Source organism: Misgurnus anguillicaudatus, chromosome 23 (assembly GCF_027580225.2).
Source record: "Misgurnus anguillicaudatus chromosome 23, ASM2758022v2, whole genome shotgun sequence".
Lineage (NCBI taxonomy): Eukaryota > Metazoa > Chordata > Actinopteri > Cypriniformes > Cobitidae > Misgurnus > Misgurnus anguillicaudatus.
The window spans coordinates 28,330,224-28,343,725 of record NC_073359.2 but is presented as its reverse complement, the minus strand read 5'-3'; the positions used below and the strand labels follow the sequence as shown (position 1 = coordinate 28,343,725).

The window sequence follows — 13,502 nt, the reverse complement described above, 5'->3', positions numbered from 1 at the left end:
GTATTATGTGACTTCTCGCAGTTCATCCAGCAAATAAAAATTAACATGGCTTCAACAATCAGCAACAATTGAAGCCATTTCAAGCGCAAAATGTTTTAACCCCTTAAAATTCCAATGTACCGTGGGAGGGCAGTGCATTATTTGACAGAAAACTTCATCAAATACAACAACTCAAACCCAAAAAGCTAAACATGTCACATATCTTTGGAAGGCTGAAAATCTTGTGATTCGAATGATGTAAACCGTATTAAGATACAATCACAGCAGGTACAATTTTTGTTGCCTTTTTCAGGAATGCTAAGACATGCTTTTTTCAGCGTTAATGGCGCAAATACCAATAATATCATGCGCGCAAACTTTAGTAAATCGCGTTGCATAAATCTTTCAAATAATCTCCTCCCATTAATTTTATGTTTGAAAGGGAAACTCCTAGAAATGCAAATGCAATAAAGAAATAACGAAAGTCATACAGGTTTAGAACAACATGAAGGTGGGTATATTTTTAGATGAGCTGTTCCTTTAAATTCACTCTCCTTTCAGTTTTTGTCAGACTGTGGCAAACAGAAATGCACTGCCTGAATTCCCTTGCGGGTACCCCTCACAATACCGACTTTGTTTACTTTCAGTTCTCAAAAAAAGAAACATGCCATCATGTACTGACAGAGTCTCTCCTCATTATCCTACAGGGTTGCCTGTGACATTATATCTCGCTTTGAAACCGGCACAGGTTTCACCGACCAACGAGTGTTTGCGGACAGCATGGCATTCTGTGGCCATTTTGGCACTTGAAACTGCATTTCCATTGGACCTGCGAGCGAGGAGTGGCCTTGCCTTTGCATCTTTTAAAAATCAGAGTCATAATCTGCTTCGTCCAGAAACGATGGTGTGGTAGTGTTTAATATTTATGATAGTGAACACTCCTTACCGGTTTCTAAACAGTGAATATATAGATTCTTTATGTGTGTGTGTGTGTGTGTGTGTGTGTGTGTGTGTGTGTGTTTCTGCCTGTAATGGATTCATAATATCTGCAGTGGGTCTTTCTAGATTCCTATCAGGCAGCAGATAGGACAGCCCAGTTGCACACTAATAGCTGTCAGTCTGCCTTCCTTCCTGGTTATGGATCACTTCCCTTTTAGAAGACAAACACACACACACACACGAGCGCGTGCACACACACAGACGATTCGTGTGTTCAGAAGTTATCCACACAGTTGGTCTAAAGATGAAAGCTGCAGAATTTTCTATCGGCGGTGAGAATGCATTTTTGTTGAAAAGAGGTTCCCCCAGGCTCTCTACGCGGCCCCCCTCCACATTTGATGTGCTTTTCCCCAAAACTTGGCGAGCGGGAGCCCCTGATGTTTCTTCTTCACCGTCAAATGCACTGAAAGTTTTCATCGAAAGGCAACTTTTTGAAAGCGACTTCAAAGTTGAGCATTCGTCTGAAAGCTTTCATGAAATTACGCCTGTCTGTGTGCAGCCCGTTCGTCCCTGGAGGGATGGTATGAGCTATTCACAGAAGCTAATAAAAGTGATTCTGACACTAAATAGTTCTTTTTGAGATAAATATTATGCTGTCAACTTATTAGCTTCACACACAGTGACATGCTGAAATACCCATTCACAAATTTTGTTTACATCCTGCAAAGTAATTCATTGCATTTCTTATGGAACTATAATGTTATTTTATAATTCCTTAGTATTAATACACCATGCTAAGACCTTAAGCTAAATATGTACCTAATTACGTTCTGGACATAGCAGAATGCAAGTCAATTGTGACTTAACACAAAAATTAATTCATTATTTATCCAGCATTAAACCATAGCACAAACAAAAACTCCAACCACACAGAGAAGAAAAGCAGTCCCTGTATTGAACGCTCATTATGGTCTTATAGATTGCGGATGTCGAGCAGTAAGTGTTCTTTATCAATTCCCTTAGCGCTCTCCAGCCTGGTGAAATTTACCATGCTAAGCCCAACGTGACCTGGAGAATGTGGGATGCGATATGGCGATTTATAAGCCTGATTAAATTAGGCAAGTGTGAATAAGAAACATGAGGGAAATCACAGGGATGCTTTAGATCGGGTTCCAGGTGATTGGGTCTTGGCCCTTTATGATGATACAGATGACTGTGGCCCTTAAAGAAAATAAAATGCATAAAAATACTCCTAGCTTCTCTGTAATAAGTTATTGTGTGAGGTGTTGGGTGGCCCTGTGTTGTATTTTGCTGATTTGTAGGGCTTATCTTTATAAATTTAAACACACACTATTCTATGTATGGTTAGCATATTGTTCTAGGCCTATTATAATTGTTTTATTAGCTCATAAATTATCTTCATAAATAAAAACGAGGTTCTGTCTTTAATAAATGCACTATAATTTATTTATTATGTGATTATCAGCCTTAAACACTGAATAGACCTTTAGGCTGCATTTTTAAAACTTTCCATTTGAATACACTCTACATAACAATACATGAGGGTTTCTGAATGCTAATTCCAGTTTGACCCATTTAAAATTCCAGAGTCTTTTTTATTGCCAGGGTTTCATTAAATGAAAATGTGTACAGAATTTGTATATTAAAATATTACAAAAATGAGAAAAAAGACAATGTCAAATGTACATAAGGACTTTTGGTTTAATGACAGGTTCAATGACTGTTTCTCAATTCCAAGAACGCAAAGAACGGACTTGCGTTCTCGTGGAGATTGGTCTTGCCAGGCGACCTTGGAAGAACAACTCTGAAGGTCGCGAGAACATGGAACGCACTTGTTGGAATTGAGATGTGTGCAATCTTCTTGTTGGTCACCTGACCGCCGCCATTGTTTTGCCGCAATGACTTCTGGGGCATAAAGCGATTTCAGCGCGCAAGTCTTAATTTCATGCATCCTCGATGTCAAGAATACATTAGGGCTGGGTATCGATTCTGTTGTTCCAGATCGATTAGACAAGCTATCAAATCGATTCTTTTTTCGATTCCGATTCTCGGATCGATTTTTATGCTCAATTCTTGATTCGACTCAATGAATATAGATTTAATTCAAATACTATATTTATTAAAAAGAACAGTGAACATAAGTTTACAAGTGGGTAATAATAAAAAGAAATTAAGAGCCACAAACCTGTATATTACACTTTTTTATTTTAGGTACACTTGGGTACATTAAAACAGAACCCATCTCTAATTTTGAAATGCATACAATTATGTTAAATACAATACAATTTTGATGCAAAATGAAAAATGTATGCTTAAAATGTCAGAACAGTCGCATTCCTTGTTCAAACAGGATCAGGTTATTTCATTTTTTTTTTATCGATTCGTGGCCTTTGAGAATCGATTTTAAATCGACCACGTTTTAAAAAACGATAAATCGAAAAATAGATTTTTTTGCCCTGCCCTAGAATAAATCCGGGTATTTTCATGCGTCCTCTGTACTTGCGATCTTGGGAATCGGAATTGAACTTCGACGGTTAATGATGACGTAGAGCGAGAACACAATGATGCAAGATCTTTGAAGAACGCATATTAAGAAATAGCCACTGTCTTAATAGCTTTAGTGTTTTTGGAAGATTAAAGAGCTTTGATGTATAGTATTTCCTTTTCAAAAATATTAAATAAGGCTTTTTGATGAGAGAATTTATTGCAATGAATATAAAACTTAGCTGGTAACAGTAAAAGATAAATTATATAATACTCATTTTCTACAATTATAAACATTTAGGCATTTAGCAGATGCTTTTATCCAAAGCGACTTACAAAGATTTGGAAACAATAAAAGCGATGTGTCATAGGGAGGTAATAGTACATTTATTTACAGAAATCAATCCAAAATAATTGTGTGTCACATTCCCTAAAAATCACTGGGGCTACCACAAAAAGAGCAGGGTGTGTCTATATTGAAGTTTTTTAAGTACACTTTGGCTGGGTAACAAACTAAATTAACTTATCCTACCTTTAGTTATTAAATATTTAAGGGGCAGTATCCATACTTTTTTCCATTCAATATTGTCAAAAAGTTTTCTCAACATGACACCACATATGGAATTGTTACAAGTTGTTTTTAAATGAGATATGTGGGCGTGACAAAAAGCACAGTTTTCCTATTTAGTTACATCTAATTACAGATCAATAAAAAGGGTAGACCACCTAATTTGGAGAAATAGTAATGGATAAAGTTCCAAATTGAGTTTCAGTTAGCTATAAACTGTCTGATCCAGTGATCCAATTTTAAAAGTGTTGTTAAGGGGAAAAAAATCCAGGAAATTTAAACCACCATGCTCTCTTGTTTTCATTATTAGATTCTAGGGTCTGGCTGCAGGCGATGCAGCTGCAGTCGCGCAGTTCTTTGCTGTGACGTCACACATTCAAAGGCTGCATCCTTTGGAGTTCGCATTTGTAGGCTGCATGCCTCATAAAGACCGTCTTATTTCAGAATATTAACAATTATAAAGTTTACTGTCATAAGCATATTACAAAAATTAACGACTAACTAAGTAAAACATGCGAATGTAATGCTCAGGTAACTAAACAGCTTGATGACGTATGCAGCGTATGCGACCTCAGGAGGATACAGCCTTCCGTTTGCGCGTGCATGCTTTTGTTTCAGGTTTGATGAGTTGATGTGAGAACCAGACAGATAAATCTTATGAACACACAGTCGTAGTAAACCAATAAATTTGCGGCTTTTGATGTTCTCTCTCAACTACAACAACCATGTGAAACAATAAAGCACGTGCTGTCTGCTGTGAGTTTAAAAAATCACGACCACTCACCGGCATGCTGCGGCTGAAGGGGGCGTGGCTTAGATTTACAGAGGACTTGGTCGCTCCCACGTGTGTTCAGTGGTATTTTTAATCTAGATATTTTTATAACAGGCTTTTTAAATAAACACAACAACTTTAAACAGGTCTATATATTAATATCTCAATTTAAAATATGATATTTACGTAATAAGTTAATTATTGATTATTTATTAAAGTAAATTGATTGCTTTGCAGTTGTTAAGATGTTTATTTTGCTTTCTACTCAAAGTCAATATGACTATTCCCTAAATCTGCATCATTTTGTTTTCCAATCATGGCTTGATGTGCTCTTTCAATGTTAACATACTGTATTTTTCACCAGTTTAAATGTGACAATCCTAAATTCATTCACATATAAAAAAATTGTAAATAAAGTATTACACCCTTCTTTTAATACCTTAACCAATTTTTATGTATTTCCATATCAACTGTTATATTGTTAGTTCAATAGTTATTCCACAAGTTTATGTAAGCAGGTAAATGCGTTTACAAATAAATTTGGCACTAGTGTTAGTACAGTTTAGGGTCTATTATTCCCTCCATGTTCATAGATAGCCTATTACTTTTAGGGGTGGGATGATTTTCTGTGAGGGTTTCAAATGACACCGGACCTCGAAGCAGCGGCGCTCATCTGTGCGCGCTCCTGCGCTACACACACACATGAGCGCGCAGAAGACGGATCCTACTTGTGGTAGTGGTGGGTAAACGCGGGGGGAAGGCAAAAGACACCCCCACCGATTGCCCCTGCCCCCTCCACCATCGGACCTGAAAGAAAAGAGTCTAATTTAGCTCCGGTACGGGGTGGACCGACAAAACTTAAACATTTATACCCGTTAAAACCGTTACCTCAGAGTTTAACGTGTTCACGCGCAGCGAAATCGTTGACATGGCACGGATAACTGTTCTCTCCTGCTGAAAACTTCGCGTTACCTGGAAATTATTTGGATTTTAAACCCCCTTTCTTTACATGGATGCAACATAGTTCACATTTACGAGGATTTATGATCGTAACGCAGCTGCATCGATCCGGGCTAACGTTACAGTGACTTGGAAAAGTATCGTAAGTCGCATTTTGAATACATTTTCATTTTAAGATTGTATGATTTGTCGTGTATTCATATGAATGAGTTGTAATTTTTGCTTTTTAACACAAACTTGTTGATGTATTACCGAAAAACTGAAGTAAACGGACTTTCTTGGCTTAGGATAATTACAACTGCTCGCTTTTGTATTTTTGTAGTTTTTGCAATAGTATTTGTAGTTTTGTAGTGTAATGTAACGGTTTTGGCTCACGTTGCAGCGTTAAACTCATCATACATGGAAAATACTAAAGTATACTATACTTTTTACTCTAGTAAACTAGTAAATGCTAGGATATTGCAGTATAGTATACTATATTACTCTGTATTATTAACTATGGTAAATTGATAAACTGTAATAAATATGTAATATGTACTCCAGTAAGGTTCAAAGCTGGAAATTTGCTTTAGGGTACTACAGTTTTTGTAATAAAACAATAAAGTGTGAGGTAGATAGTTAACAACCTTTCCTAATCTGGTTGTTAGCAAATTTTCAGATTGGTAACATATTTCTAGTGGTCGACCGATGTGTGTTTTTTTTCCTATACTGATATTAAGAAAGCTGTATGGCCGATATGAGGCCAATATAACACAAATGTAATTACAATAAATAAGAGACAAACAGAAAATTGGTTAAACTACAAAAACATTTGTTATTCATAAAATGTATATACCCGTTTAAAGTACTTTTACATATTTAATAATTTATGTAATAAGAAATAACTAATGTGGATCTGACATGGTACTGTTTGAATAAGTATGTTGAACCAGTGTGTTGTTGTGTGTGACACAACATAATGTCATGTTAAAAAGTGAATAATGATTGGTCATTTTACGGTCTCTCAGACTTTGGCTTTACACTGAGTAACACAAACTTTTCATTACAAACAACAAATTTAGGTAAAAAGAGAAATTTACTGGCCTAAAAAGATTTATCCGATAATAAAAAAAATCCAAATACTGAATGGCCGATATATCCGCCTCTGTATCGGTATATCACTTCATATTTCCATCAATTCTTTATGGAAAAAGTTATGTTCAAAATATATATCAACAGATCATTAGGTAACAAACTTTCCGTTGGTTTTTGTTAACTAGTATTTTGAAAGACTTATTGTTTGCTGTTGAAAATCAAGAGTATAGAGTAAAAATGAATGCTTTAGTTGGTCTGTCCTGTTGTTTGAATAGAATAGAAAGTTAAATATCATATAAAATGTAGTTTTTCCAAACCTGCCATATTTCCCTTAGCTGCATGTTCTTAGATTATGGTATGCGTGTAAATGTACTTCTCACATGCCAAAGTCTGCAAAATATAGTGTGCGTTAACAGCACAGTTGTGCATCTGATAAAGGTTGGTAAAATAAATGCTATGTGCAGGTATTGTCTTGATTCGGTTAGTCACAGATAATGTGGGGCCATTAATCACTGAAATGTGACTTAAGGGGCCCTAGCCCCGAATGAGTCTGGAATGGATTGCTTAGGTTGTGCTTTTGAACCAAACGGATAACTTTTATTCACAAGAAACTTAGCTTATAGAAGTACAGGTCCAATTTTGTGTCTGTTTTCGGTGTGAAAAGCTATGTTTCATTTGTGTCAGGCAACTTGCACAAAAACACGTAGTAGTATCTAAATATCACTTTAATTGAATTTTTTCTAATCACTTTCAGATTTGGAGAAATGTAAACAACTGTTTATGTACCTGTGACCACTGAGTATATTTAATACACAAAACAAATTAATAAATTTGGTCATTTTAAAGAGATTTTTTTTAGAGAAAATGCCTCATGCTAAATTTGGTTTGTTGAGTTAACTTTGATTTCCGCTTTGCACTTGGTCTCACCTCCAGATGAAAAGTTAATCGAATTCAGCTGAGGATATGATTTCTGGTCTGTCTTCCCTGAGGTTTTAAAATTAATTTCTCCCAACTTATTCCTTCTGGTGTAGCTTTTTGTGTTTTTCTTCACTTATCGCTGTAGCCTTTTCCCCTGATTTTAAATGGGGTTCAAAGGACAGTACCTTGGAGACTTGCTGGACACGCCGTGCCAAAATAAATAATTGTTTCAAACTTTACAGGCAAGACTAAAGCATTTCACTTTAGCTATACAGTGTAATACGTAGATATTCAGTTATTGCGTCAAATTGTGTGGCTTATAGGAAATTGTTTTAATGAATAGGATTGGATTTATATTTCATTTCATTAAATTATGTCTTCTTAAAGCATTTAGGGACACCAGAGGCCCTATTTGGCTCAGATATCTTTCCCTGTAGTACATAGGGGAGTGTGTTATGCAACTATTAGATGATGCCCGAGTATTTATTGAAGTCATGCATGAAGATACTGAAGATAATACTAATAAACGAAAACATGGAATGGCAGCAATCTAATACCCCTCCTCCCCAACATAGTTATTTTAACTCCTGTGCCAGCGTGATCGTATTTGTGGATAAAATTAGCCGAGATTGTGCAACAGTAACAGCGGTGCAATTATCGGCTACAGTTTTGAATAGCAAATCCAGCAGCGGGTCTAATGGCAGCTTTGCCGAAGCTCCTCGCATTATCAGCAGAAAGCGAGGGGAAGAAAGATGTTCGCCGGCGTCGAAACTCTGCCAGCTAATTGTGTATATTCCTCTTAATTTGTCCCGAGTGCTAAATCGGTGCTTCAGCTCACGTTGGCTGCCATTTGTCTGCTGGTAATAATGGACAGAGTGCTGTCTTTGAAACAAGCTCTTGTGGCGTTAATGCAGCCCGCGATTGCGTCTTCATGCGCGGCTGAGCTGAAGGAGCCGTGTCTTTCCCTTTAGCCGCATGGATTCCGCTCCTTTCCGCCCTGACCCGAGGGGCCGACGGTCAGTCTAGCAGAATTATCCAGAGCTTCCCAAGAGCTGAGTGAAAATCGAAACATTATTCGTGACAGGCCTTGTTGAAGATGAGCAATTGCCTTTACTCGTAGTGAAGATCGAGAAATTATATTAACTCGCTGGCCTGCCCGTTCCTGTGCCGACCCGGGTCAGGTCCCGTTCAAAAGCAAGACTCCGACAGGTTAGGGGTGCAGAGAAGATAAGACGTGAAGCATCAGGGATTGATCTTTCGCGTGCAAACTTTAATTTCATCTCACGCTTGGCCAGTTGCCTGTGTGGGGTTGCAGGACTGATCGTCCAGTCTTTCTCACCCTCTGGGCTCTCAGGCCTGTGGAGAAGCTGATAAAGCCAAAAGCTACTACAAGCAGGGCCTAAGCTTATACCCCTCAACGCAAGACTGGGTTTCAAACCAATGATATGCTCTGCTTGTTTTGATGCAGCACTGATAATGTGTTCATTACGGAAGGAGGGCAGAACATCACGAGTTACACCCCTGATCCAACCTCCTCCACCCCTTCCTCCATCGTTTTGGAGAAGGTCACGATGTACACATGTTATAAATGGGGGCACACTTGTTTCATTGCCCCCACCATGATGATTTTTCTGCATGGACTACTTTCAGCTCTTTAAGTATGAAGACCAGCTGGTACCCCAGGATGATGGGCGTACCGCCCACCCTCAGGGTTTTTAGACAATGCGGATCTGTCATAAACACACCCCGCATTGGTTAAAATGTGAGTTATGACCCCTGTGAGGTTTTGGAGACGGTCCCCACCCTCATCTCCATGGCTAGAGGTCAAGATAGCCATCTGTGATTGGTCTACTTATTCTCCAATTTGAGAGTTTATGATCCCCAATGAACCTGATTGAAGGGTTGAATCTTTATTTTATAGACTTTGGGTGTTTTGACTTGTAAAGAAGATTCACATTTGGTTGGCTCTCAAAAACCTGTTTAATAAATCACCTTCAAGTGTGAAAATGTTTATAAAATGGTTTAAAAATAAAATGTATAGCTGCACAGCACTTTTGTATATTTCAATAACCATACTGATACTGGTTTGCTGGTGTGTGCTGATATCAGGGCTTATCAGGTTTGATGCTTGGTGAGGCGTGGAGTGACTGCATTTGTTGGGGGAGGACAGGATGTTGGTTTGATAGGACTGGATAGGATTTTGTTGGGAATGAGTACAGGCCAGGGGGTTTACAGTGACCCTATAGAATGCTCAGGGCCCATTGGAGGGGCAGTTTTCAGCATGAGGGGCTTTTTCATGTGCTAAAAGCCTCTAATCCTCTGGGCTTTGTATGGGAGTAGAAAGCTTGGGGCAAGATGGGAAAGCCATGGCTTTTTCAGAGTCTGGCCTTTTGTTGTCATTTCGTCCAAATCGGGGGACATCTGTTAGGAACGGGGGTAGATTCCCAGCTGATGGGGCGAAGGGGCAGCAGGAGGAGGGGCGGAAGACAAGATACGTTGGAGGGGATGGTAACGTTTGACGGCTGATGGATGTGTGTAATTGTTTGTAATGCACGCATGGCAACATGGGCCCCTGGGAGCCGGGCCTTATTTGTGTATGTGTGTGCGTGTGTCGATACAGGGGCCGTGTAGTTATGAAACAGCCATTCAAGTATAGATGGAGTTAAACAGAAGAGTAAATACCTGCCTGTCAATGCAAACCATGCTGCCTTAATTGGGAATGACAAAATGGTTTGACAGCGTAGAAACAGGGAGCACTATAGCCTCTAACTAGCACAAATGTCAACATGTGATTAGGCTCTGTTGGAAACTCATTACATTCCTAAAATGAGGATCTCTTTTTCAATAAAAATCACTTCTCTTTTTGTTCTAGTGTGTGCGGAATTAGCATGAGTACTATTTTTCCTTTGTTTGCGCACATCACAGGCAGGTTATGACTACGAATATTAAATTCAAGCAGTGAAAGATTGTTGAATCTCACATTTCCAGGTCTAATTTCACCCCCCAAAAATTAATTATATTGCATAAAGACAATGAAGTGTAATTTTATGACCACTGCATTGTGATTTTCGTGACCATTAACCACATTTCCCCACAAGTTCATTTCATAGTCTTTTTAAATTAAAGGTATAAATTAAAAGTATAAAAAGGCAGTACAAGACCCATTAATATGAATTACAGATAAAATAATAAATTTACATTACATTACAATTTTTGACAAATTTTTTTTTCAAAGTAAAAGGTAAATACATTTATATGGATCGATGCATTGATTAAATTTATAATGATATGATGCATCGATGCCACACATTAAATATGTATGAGGTACCTTTATTTTGACACTCTCCGTGTCCTCAAACCTTGACGTAACGTCCATCTACGCATACATTTTTGTTTATTTTCATGTGATAGTGTCAGCAAGTGATTGCAGTGCAGCAACAAAGCGGTTGTAGCAGCGAAAACACAGTAAAAGAGGCAGACTACTTGGGTTTGGAAATATTTTGTAGTTGGAAAATGGATTGGACAAACAGATTGGCAGAAAACCTTTGCCAGCACCAGCTGAAACACTAAAGACTTTGACTGTTGCCATTATAAGCTTGATTTTGTGACATATTTGACCCTTTTTTTATTAATTTAAAAAAGTTAATTTCTTTTCTTAGTTTGTTGTTGTTAATGTCCCAGTTGTTGCAGAGAATGTGCCATTAAAGAGTTTAATTTAACGTTCATGTTATATATGAAGAGTTTGGTTCCAAAACGAAATAACTAAATCTAGTTTTTTGATTGCGCATTTCAGTTAATATCAATTAAACTGCAGTTGGTTTGTTTTGATCTTAGCCTTCATAACAAAAAATACAGCTACAGTACAGTAGCACAATAATAAAAAATGATAACATAATAATAAACATGTTTTGACCAAAAAAATTAAAAATGGCGTTTCTCGTTTTGGAACCAAACTCTTCATATTTTGATTTCATTCACAAGTTATTAAAAATGTAACTGCTTAACTAGGCATGTGATGTTACAGTATCGATAAATGTATCATAATTCAGTCCTTCCAGAAAAACATGTTTTTTTTTGTGGTTGTTGCGGGCAAAAATCCTCGATTTTGCGTCACGTTTTCTTAAAAAATGCGATGGAATATGCGGGATATTTATGCAATTTATGCAATGGAATTGCAGGAATTTGCGAAAATTGTGGAACTTGCAAAAACTGCGGAAACTTGCAAAAGCTGCAATGATGTTCACATCACATAATCACGTCACTTCATAACGTTCCCATGGCAACAGAGGACACGGCTGAGCTTGTGTGAAGTAAATGCAACATTTTTCAACTTTCTGCTAATATATATGTGACTTTTTGCTACGAAAATGCGGGGCAATCATGCAAGCCCCGCCTATTTTGTGTGCGGAAATTTGTAATTAATGGGGCGAAAGTGCGTTGTATTTGGAAAAAATGCAGCCCCACATAAATATGCGGACTTTGGCTGATTATGGAATAAATCGTGCGATCGCACAATCACGTTTTTCTGGAGGGACTGATAATTGCATTAAAAAAAAGTTTGATTTATCAGCAAATATCACAACGCTGGCATAGATAATCGATCCGGTATCGTATCACAATAAACTATTAAAAAAGTTTACGAAGTTAAACTTTTTTATTTGTATTTTTTAGCAATTTATTTATCATTAAAATAATGAGATAAAAAAGGAAAAATGTGAAAAAAATTTTTATCGTCATTATTATCACTTCGTAATCATTTCATAATGCAAAGAATTGTAATTGTGCTTAAAATAGTCTTGGTTTCAGTGTGAAATATGTGTAAGATTAACCAAAATACCTATTTTATACTTAGTTCTATGACTGTAGATAGATGTCGTCCTTTTAGCTAGATATCATTTTAAAGGGTTTGCCTATCGTGCAGAAACGTACGTCCCTACTGGCATTTCAATTACGATATGCTGCAATTATAGGCGTACAGTGTTCTCCTGGCAAATGAGGATGCTTTCTACTCGACTGAGTCAGGGCCGCTGCGGATTCTGCGTCAACGGGCCGTAAAAAAACAAGTGCGAGGGAGTTCATTCTCAATCTCTTTGTGTAGATTCACAAGCGCTTCATTCAAGCGAGAGGAAAAGATGATGCGCTACGTGCTAGGCGGAACATCCCCGACCCTGCCCTCGTGTAACATGACATTTCGACGTGTAAATATAAGGCTTGCCGAAAACTCACTGTCCTCAGGCTGATTACATCATTAACTCAGATTTAATTGCAGTATTGAGCTAGCTGAATATGTGTATTGTATCCGTGGGTGTTTGAGTATGATATATCACATCTGTCCACCTAGCTGCCACCGATTTGACACACTCCTGTTTTTTTTTTTTACTTATTTTATATCTAGTTTTTATGCTGTCACTTTCGAATTGACAAAAGCTCCCTGCAATGGAAAATATATAAGTAAATCGAAATAAATAAATCAACTGGTGATTTAGTGCAAGTAGAAGTAATCCAGCTTAAATATATAATACCCCCTCTGGGAAAAATGATAACCTGCCAATGAAGGTGATATTGCGAGTGGAGATTAGTTCACCTCAGGACAACGTGGTGATCGTTTTTGTATTTTGTGCAAGGCTTTTGTATCCCTCCATTTTAATCGTAATAGCCAAGATCAGTAATGAGGTGTGAAGCCACTGCATTCAGCTTTTGTCACGTAAGTGGGGATTTGCGAGATCCCGACTCTGTTGAGATTACAGGGTCTAATATCATCCTCCCATCTTCTTGAATTAGCTCCAT

The 13,502-nt window shown here is 37.7% G+C and overlaps 1 protein-coding gene and 1 long non-coding RNA gene across 2 annotated transcripts in view; one reads left to right on the top strand and one right to left on the bottom strand.

Moving 5' to 3' along the window:
• ptprsa (protein tyrosine phosphatase receptor type Sa) overlaps positions 1 to 13,502 on the top strand; it is a 240,010-nt gene that overhangs the window by 55,244 nt on the left and 171,264 nt on the right. The window lies entirely within an intron of this gene.
• LOC129453442 (uncharacterized) lies at positions 4,994 to 5,791 on the bottom strand. The gene is made up of 2 exons (XR_008647429.2): positions 5,652 to 5,791; positions 4,994 to 5,570 (listed from the first exon to the last, which is right to left on the bottom strand). It is a non-coding gene; the product is annotated as an uncharacterized lncRNA (long non-coding RNA).